Raw genomic sequence first — 9,012 nt, 5'->3', positions numbered from 1 at the left:
CGGGCCCGTCCCGCGCCTCGGCTGAGGGGGAGGATCGCGGGAAACGAGGGGGAAAACAGGGGAATTGGCGTTTTTAATACACGTATTTCCAATTTGTATTGAAAACAGTTGGCTCTGGCTGCGCGGGAGCAGAGACTGGGGCAACGGGTCCTGTGACAGCACACACTCCACTGTCAGAGGAACTTGGCTGCCCTGAATTTGGAATTATAGCATTATGATTAAGAATTATAACCTTACTATGCAGTATTAATTTTATATATACACAGTAGTAGTATACAGTCCTGTTATACTACATATTATGACACTATTCGGTCCTAAACAATACACCTCCTTTTAAAAATCTCCCATCAATAAATGGGTTGGATGCTCTGCATCCATAACATCAATAGTTTGTCTGTGCTACGCATCTATAACATCAATAGATTTCTATCTATCTGCCCACGTGCTATCGCATATAATACATTAATTTAAATTTATTTTCCTGCGTTCACACGCTCCTAATGTAAAACAATGCTCCAGTGCTGATTTAATTTCGCAGGCATCGCTGGAAGTTTGGCAGGGGAGGCGCAGCTGGTGCAGCGCCAGCCGGGCTCAGCAGGAGACACCACCCAGCAGCACAGAAATGTGCTCACACCAACACCACAGCGAGAAAGGCAGAGCAGGGGCGGGCGAGGCTCGGGTGTTCCAGCCCCACACACAGCCACCACAACTACAGCCCAAACATCCCCTCCCTCCACAGCTCCCGGCTATCCAGGACGTTTTCTCCATTGTTTCTGCTCCACTTGCTGTCCCTTTTCACAGAATCACAGAATCAATTCTGTTGGAAAAGACCTCTGAGATCACTGAGCCCAACATAACTGACTGCAGCACCTTGGGCTGCTTTAAGACTGTAACAAATACTGCATTTTCAGACTGGTGTGCCCGAAGCAGACCATGAATATAGTTCTTTCCAGGAATTTTCCCCCGCTCTCGTCCATTTTTAAGACTCAGACTGAAAACTTTTAATGGGACTTTTTAAAACCCCTGTGAATAAAATAAATATCATACCTAGTGCTTTATGACTTCCTGCTCCGAGCTTCCAAGCGCAGCGAGCAAACATCTTCACAGACATCCACACATGAGATACTGCTCTTGAGCAATGTTATTACTGCAGGGATAGATGCTTAAATATATATATATTAATAGCACGGTTTCATTGTTATGGACTGCACCTCCGCTAACTCCTCACCCCATTAAAGTTTTAAACCTAACTACAATTATGGTTTTCATTATTAATCAGCACGTTAATATTTAAGTGCCAAGGAATTGTCTACAACTAGAGAAGCATTAAGAGCTGGAAGTGGCCAAGTTATTTAGGTTATGGACAAGCCATGGAGCTGGGGATGGAGGATGGCAGAGGGACCAGGAGGAGACAGGGCAGTCATGATGGGCCATCACCTCCTGAAGCTGACAGGCAGAAGAGCTCCGTTATCCCTTGCCAAGGAGACAGCAGACTGCAGGGAGACCAACAGAAAGAGCTGATGGCTCTGGGACTGCCTACAAATATCTGTAGGTCGTGGGAACAAGGACAGTCTCAGACTGGAGAACAAGGTCTGATGGGGGTAGAACAGCAGTCAAAGGACCATCTCAAAGCTGGGGCTGGTGTGGGAGGGAGGCCAGAGAGGCTGTTAAATAATTCTATCTGCTCCAGGAAAACCTCTGAGTGCTCAGGAAGAGAAAGCTTTAAATCAACATACACACTGTCACCAGATGCTGCACAGATCTTCCTATTCAAAGAGGTGTGTGATCCTGACAACAGACTGAGATCAGATTTATACAATACAAAAAAATTTCCTGAGTCAAGGACACCACTCAGACCCAGCAGAGCACGTTAAACATCACTTTGCAGAAAGCAGCTGTATAAAATAAACCCATGTGTCAATGGAAACAATAAGATGAAATTACAGAAATTATATCAGACAGGCTGATGCTGAGGTCAGGTGTCAAGCACAGACTCTTGGATGGAAACTCTTCAACTAAACAGGTGCCACCCCCAGCTCTCTATTCCTCCTTGCTAGACAGTGGTGAGAAGGACAGGTATCAATGCCTTGAATTCCTAATGAAGAGGAGTTCTGGGATATTGTGAAACAGGAACGATGAAAGAACATAAGAGATGAGACAGAGACTAGGGAAGGACAGGGCAGGTGAGTTGAGGAGAATTCTTTTTACCAGGCTTGGCTGCACCCCATCACATCAGAGTGGTGGTTAACACAACTTGGGGGGCCCATGCCTTCCTTGTGGAGAGACCTTGAGGCAAGAGGAAGAGCCACAAGGTCATTGTTCAGTGGCAAGATGCCACAAGGAAGTGACTACAAAGTGGCAAAGGGGTCCCTCAGTATATGGTCAAAAAGGCCAGAACCTTAGTACTGGAATCAGATGGATGGGATCCAGGCTTTGGACAAGGTGTAAAGCCTGCAGGAGTCTCCCAGGCAAGCACAAAAAGCAAGGGTGGTATGTGATGACTCAGTCAAGGTGACAAGGTTTGCTGGCACCTAAGGAGCAGACAGGCCAGGCAGGGCTTGCTCCTCTCTCCTGACCCTGTCCAGAGGGAAGGACAGCAAACAAACCTCCTCTTCCAGATCCAGCCTGAGATACTACACCCTCCAGGCTGCTGGTCACAGTGGGTAGATGAAGTTATCAGCACTGCTGAGAAGCTCTGCCTCATGATTCTGTATCCTGCTTCAGGGAAACCTCAACAGGGTTTGTACAGGTGCTCTGAGCTACCTGGGTGATTTTGCCTGAAGCAGATATGGAAATGCACACCCCAACTGCTCCCCAGACAATGCTGGATACAGGAGCTACAATAAGAAACTACATGTGTCAGTGTTTTAATAGAGCACCACACCCTGAAGCATGAAGTTAAAGCAGTTATGCAAGAGATTAAAAATCTTTTTATAGTACTGTCAGGCTTACTTACAAAGTTGTAAGCGTATAATTAAATATTTGGGATATTTTTTTTCCTTCAAAGCTGTGTGTAACTGGAAAGACAAAAACATACATTTAACATTTAAACTTCCTTAATTGCTTTTAAATGTCACTGCAAATTAAACAGTGTTTAATTGCAGTCTAATTGACAGCAGCACGAAGACATCACCTCTCCACCTGAGCAGAGAGGCTGGAAGGGAACAGCAACACACATTTGCATTGCACAAGCTGGTTTTATATTCCCTGCCTCCCCACCAGCACCTCTGTGTACCTTTGATGGCCCTGTGCCTGCTCCTCCCTGTTTTCCTGCATGAGAGATGATGAATCTCAACTTCATTCCCTTGTAGAGCAGCCACCAGCTCACTACACACAAAACCTCCTCACGGACAGGAGGAAAAGTCCTGGTGCCTTGGAAGAAGAAAACAAAAAACAATTAAACAAAGTCCAGATGTTTGCTGGGGTCCCATGGAGCAAAACTGTGACTCTCTGCGTCCTTCCACCAGAGGCTGTGCCAGGAGAAGATGGAGAACTTGGGGATCATTAACATCTCCTCAGAGCTGCACACACTGAAAACCTGACAAGGGCACTGGAGTGGCCATTCCAAATCCACTGAAAGATTAAAAAAAAAAAAAAAGTCTATTTTTTTTTAAGTACAGAGTAATTTTAAATGAAACTGCAAATCTCGTTTGGTCATCCGATGAAGCATCGGTGACCAAAATCAAATTTTGGAAGGTAAAATCTGGGGTCCCTGCCCATGGCAAAGAGGCTGGAACTAGGTGATCCTTAAGGTCCTTTTCCAACTGAAACCATTCTGTGAAAAAAAGCAGAGTGCATTGTTCCAAGCCTTGGGAAAAAGAAAGGGATGAGAGGGGCTGCCTCGCTTGGACAACAAACTCCACAGAGCCCGATGGTGCCAAGGAAAAGGAGCAAAACCTACAGTACTGAGATCTTCCCTTTCTCACCAGAAATAACAGAAGTGTCAGAGATAATGGATTAAAGCAATTCTCAAGCTTCCCATAACAAGTCAAGCCTGTTCAACTGAGAGGTTGAAACAAGTCACTGTGCCATGACAACACACCAGCCAAGTTTCTGTGTACCTTCCTTCTCCTCCTGTGTGCAGCAGCCCAAAATAATTCCAAATATTTAGATCATAACTAGCTGACTTTAGAGCAAACTGAGGAAGTTGTGCAGAGGCTCTCATGGTTCTCCCTGTCACCTTCTCAGGCAGTCAGCTGATCACATGGGTGTTTTTTTAATCTGTGTGACCTTTATCAGATTCCCAGTGTGAAAGTCCTTCCTCCTTCTTGTGAGTCTTGTGAAAGCTCAGTTGTTTTGAGAGAGCTCAGAGCAAGGATCCCAAATGTAGCCTTGAGAACTGACCTGGGGAACTTTTAAGTCATTTAATCTTGACCCCAACTTGGCTGCTGACACAACAGCTACAGTTCCAGGGTCAAATGAGAATTGCTTTCATGAAAAAGGCTTCTAATTCCTCTCCTGGTGGGACATCACTCAAACTTTCCCAACCTTTATTTGAAAGGAGTGATTGATGCTGAGTGTCCTCCACAGGTACCAGCTGACCCTTACAGAAACCCCCCCATGATGATTTCCCTTCATGGCTGCAGGCAACTGCTGCAGTGTGCAGGGTGAATTTCTCTTTCATTCAGAAGAAGGCTGTGGTGCTGTTCAGTGGCAGTAAATTCAGGAGAGAATCCAAAGGAAATAACCTTCTGTGAACAGCAGTCCTTGGGACCTAAGTCAGCTTTGCAGAGGGGCAGCCCCTTGTTACCCCATCCACAGCTGGCAAAACTGTGGACTTTGCATCTGGGGCACAACCAGAAGGTTTTAGGGGTTTGGGGACAGGGAGAGAGCACACCCAGCCTTTTTGGGGCTAAGCTGTTCACACGTTGAATCTAATCCTATTCCCATGAACATTTCCTGTCATGGAAGCTGGACCTGTCCACAAGAATTTTTTAAGTGTCTATAAATACTTTTCATCTCAAAGGTTTTTAGGAACATGCACGCTGGGGCTGTGCAGAAATCCCTTCCTTGATCACTGGGATCGGGCTGACGCCTGAAAACCAAGCGGCTGCTTGGCCAGGTCACTGCTCCTGATGTGCAGCAGCTTTGCACAGCACATCAGCAGAGATGAAAGCACAGAGCTCGAGGGAGGGTTCACATGGCAAGTTAGTGAAGTAAAACCATGCTGCAATTTGGCCACAGCCCTGAAATTACCTATTATTTTGAGAAGCGAGATGGGATCTTTATAGCCATCGATACAGCAGAGCTCAAACTTTTTCCAGGATGGAAGTCATCTCCAAAGATGGAGTGAGGGTCTAGCACTGAGGCTGATCAACCAACATCATTCCTTCAGTAGGAAAATGATTCCTGAACTGTAAGGCTAACTGTATCCAACCTTGCTCACCCACAAAGATCAACAACTCCAGCTCCAGTGAACTGAGTCGATGGGACAATACATTTCTACTGCATATTCTGTCTCTGCTCACCCCAATTTGTCTCAGTTTCCCCTTCTGCAGACAATGTAAACATCAGAGAATTGAACACTTTATCAGCCTTGGATGAATTTAATTAGACCAGGTAATTCCTGAGGTGAACAGTGCACTTGCAGCACTCGGGTGTTTCAAACAGAGGACGAGAAACGTGAGAGCTCCCACACTGCCACCACCTCCCAGACTGCCACCACCTCCCCTGCAATGCCTGGCTGCACTCAGGGCACCAGGAGCCTCCTCCATAACCATCCTCTTCTTTCTCATCTTCAGTCCTGGGATAAAGGATAAAGGGGATCCTGTGCTCAAAGGGAAAATGATCCCTTTCCAACTGGGATGCCCTCTGCCCAGAGTCAGCACAAGCACAAGCACAGGAAGGTATAAGGACACACTCCTAAGAGCCAGACCATCATCTCAGTGACTTGCAGCAAGAACAAACGCTAAGTTGCTGCTCTGAATATTCAAAACACACATTTACCATTAAGCCTTTTAGCTCTTGCATTTTTAAGCAACAGTCCAGACTGGGAAGGAAATGATTAGCATCCTGACTTCACCTCAGCACGGAGCAGCTCCCTCCAATGCTTCCAGCTGAGCAGAAGAAAGTCCTTAGGAAAACTCAACCATTGCAGGCACATTCTTCAGATCTTGTAGAATATTCCTCATCATCATCTTTTTGGCAAATGAGCTTTTGTGCCTTTAGGTACAAGATTAAAAAACAAAAATCATTTATATCTTTTCCATTAAAAGTATTTTTTTTAATCTTAAAAGATAGCAAAACTTTCGCTGGAAAAAATTGAAGTTTTCTCTAAGGAGGACATGAAGGAATATAATTAATAGCCTATAATATCAGGAATAAGGCTCAGCAAGCCCTGCAGAAGGTCCCTCCACACATCTCCACAGGGTGTCAGTGTTATTTCAAATTTGGGTCATTTAATGCTGGCATCAGACTAATTTTCTCACCACATTATTTTTATGAGTCTGCTCCTCAGAGAGCTGCTGCCACCACAGGCTGCTTGTTACAGAGCTCCCCCTTTCCTCCCATATTTTTCATTCAAATTAAATTAAAACCATTTAATTAAAATGAAATTTCTTAAAATTGGGAGACAAACACACAGTCATGGTGGTCTGGGGACAACGGGAGATTTCAGAGGGATCTGCAACGGGGTTGATGCTCACCACTACAAATCTGCTACCAGTTTGCTGGTGGGATTCTCAGTTGCTGCAGGACAATGGTCTTTCAGCAGATGATCCAGAACCCTTTCACATGCACCTACCCAGGGCTGTACCTCCTTTCCCTGACAGGTACGTGGCCACCACGAGCATCTCTGGCACCACCCATTCTGTCTTTTACAGCCTTTTGAGAGCTGACTCCGAGGCAGAACAAAGCTGTTTAAGTTGACCCTTGCCAAAAATTATTTTCCAGACACGTTACTAACCTGGCTGTGCTGAAACAAGGTCCCACTGTACTCTGGCAGCTGTGGCAGATGTGTGGTGTGACACACAATATCCCCTCGGGGTGACCGCCCAGGCCAGCTCCAGTTCTTTGCAGGGCTCTGCTGGGATGCCCTCAGTTCCAAGGTTCCCCTTCCCAGCAGCTTTCTTCAACTTCCACTGGTCCAGCTTACCTTCTACAATACACACACAACAGCTCCCCTTCTAACCTGTAATTATGAGAGAGTTACTGGAGGCACAAATGGTTGGATGTCTAACAGGGATGAATCCTGGCTCAGGAAGTTTCTGCAATTACTAACTACTCAGCATTTCAGTCATCATATTATTCAAAAATGTGCTATTTCTTATCAATATTAAGGACATCATCCCAAAGAGCTTCTGCTGAAAGCAATACTCAGGAACGTGCCTGCAAAATGACAGACAGCATATTGTGTGTTAGCCCTGCAGAGGACACGTTCTGCCTCAGATATCAGACAGCAGTTTGACAAACAGGGGTGTTTTTCAGCAGAACCATCAATTTAAGTTGCCCCTGCCGTGCTCCTCGCTATTTATCCTCCCATCCCTCTGCCAGCCCTGCAGTTGTGCCAATACCATGGCAATAAGCTGAATAGCAGAACTGACTTAAATTAAAAATAATCTGGCACCAAAGTCAGTCAGTATATATTTAATTCAGATTAATTATCCCATCTAATTTACCAACTGACTGCACAGTAGCTGTGCCACCAGGATGAATATGGGAGGAGTGGTGGGTGGGAAGGAGGTGCTGGACACTCTAATTGGCACAGTCAATAACAGTCTATGGAGTTTGACTTGCATTAGAATAACAAGAAGGTGAAAGCCCAGATCTCCAAAAATACCTGAGTCCAATTTTCCATAGATCACAGAATGGTTTGGATTGGAAGGGACCTTGAAGATCATCTCATTCCAACCCCCTGCCATGGGCAGGGACACCTTCCACTAGCCCAGGTTGCTCCAAGCCCCGTCCAACCTGGCCTTGAACACTTCCAGGGATGGGGCAGCCACAGCTCCTCTGGGCAACCTGTGCCAGGGCCTCCCCATCCTGACAGGGAAGATTTTCCTCCTAGATTTCAGGAGTTTCATGTTCCTCTTACATAAGCAAAGAAGGGCAACAAACAGCCTATGTCCAGAGAAGGGCAGCAGAGCTGGGGAAGGGTCTGGAGCACAGGTGTGATGAGGAGCAGCTGAGGGAGCTGGGGGGGCTCAGCCTGGAGAAAAGGAGGCTCAGGGGGGACTTCATCACTCTCTTTAAGTCCCTGAGAGGAGGTTTTAGCCACATGGAGGTCAGGCTCTTTTCCCAGATAACAAGTGACAGGATGAGAGTAAATAGCCTCAAGTTGTGCCAGGGGAGGTTTAGACTAGGTATTAGGAAAAATTTCTTCATGGAAAGGCTTGTCAAGCACTGGAATGGGCTGACCAGGAAAGTGGTGGAATCGCCATCCCTGGAAGAGTTAAAAAAGCCTCTGGATGTGGCACTTGAGGACACAGTTTAGAGCTGAACGTGGTGGCAGTGCTGGGTTGATGATTGGACTTGATGATCTTAAGAGGTCTTTTCCAACCTTAACAATTCCATGATCTTAAAACAGCTGGTTCTTTCTGCTTTCCCCTTCCACAGCAGGGCAGGGCACCAGGCAGGGGAGCAGCCTCACAGCAAGCCCAGCTCCTGCTCGAAGCTACCTGGTGGTCTGCAGAACATAAAAATATTTTGGAACAGCTGCACTAGATGATGGCAGAGAAGGAATATTGACTGGGACCGCTGCGGCCGTTTCTTAAGTCTTTAAAAATGAAACATCATTGCAGCTATTTAGTATGGGGTTTGAAAATTCAAATATTGACAGAAGGAAATTTTCCAAAGGATGCCAGCAGCTTTTGCAGCAACCCCAGTAGTAGAAACACTGCGGTGTCAGATGTGGGCTGCAGCACAGACCAAACCCACACGCTCCACACAGGCAGGAGAACTTCCAGCTGAGCACAGCAGCACTTTGCCCTCCCCAAGACGTTTGACTGTGCACTGGAGCTGGGGTGGCGAGGGCTGGAGGGTGGAAGGGAGAGGCTAAAATGCCCCGAGGAACTA

This window comes from Manacus vitellinus, unplaced genomic scaffold (genome assembly GCF_001715985.3).
Source record: "Manacus vitellinus isolate BGI_N305 unplaced genomic scaffold, ASM171598v3 scaffold_44_pilon, whole genome shotgun sequence".
In the NCBI taxonomy this organism is placed as follows: Eukaryota; Metazoa; Chordata; class Aves; order Passeriformes; family Pipridae; genus Manacus; species Manacus vitellinus.
Note: the sequence above shows the minus strand (reverse complement) of the source record.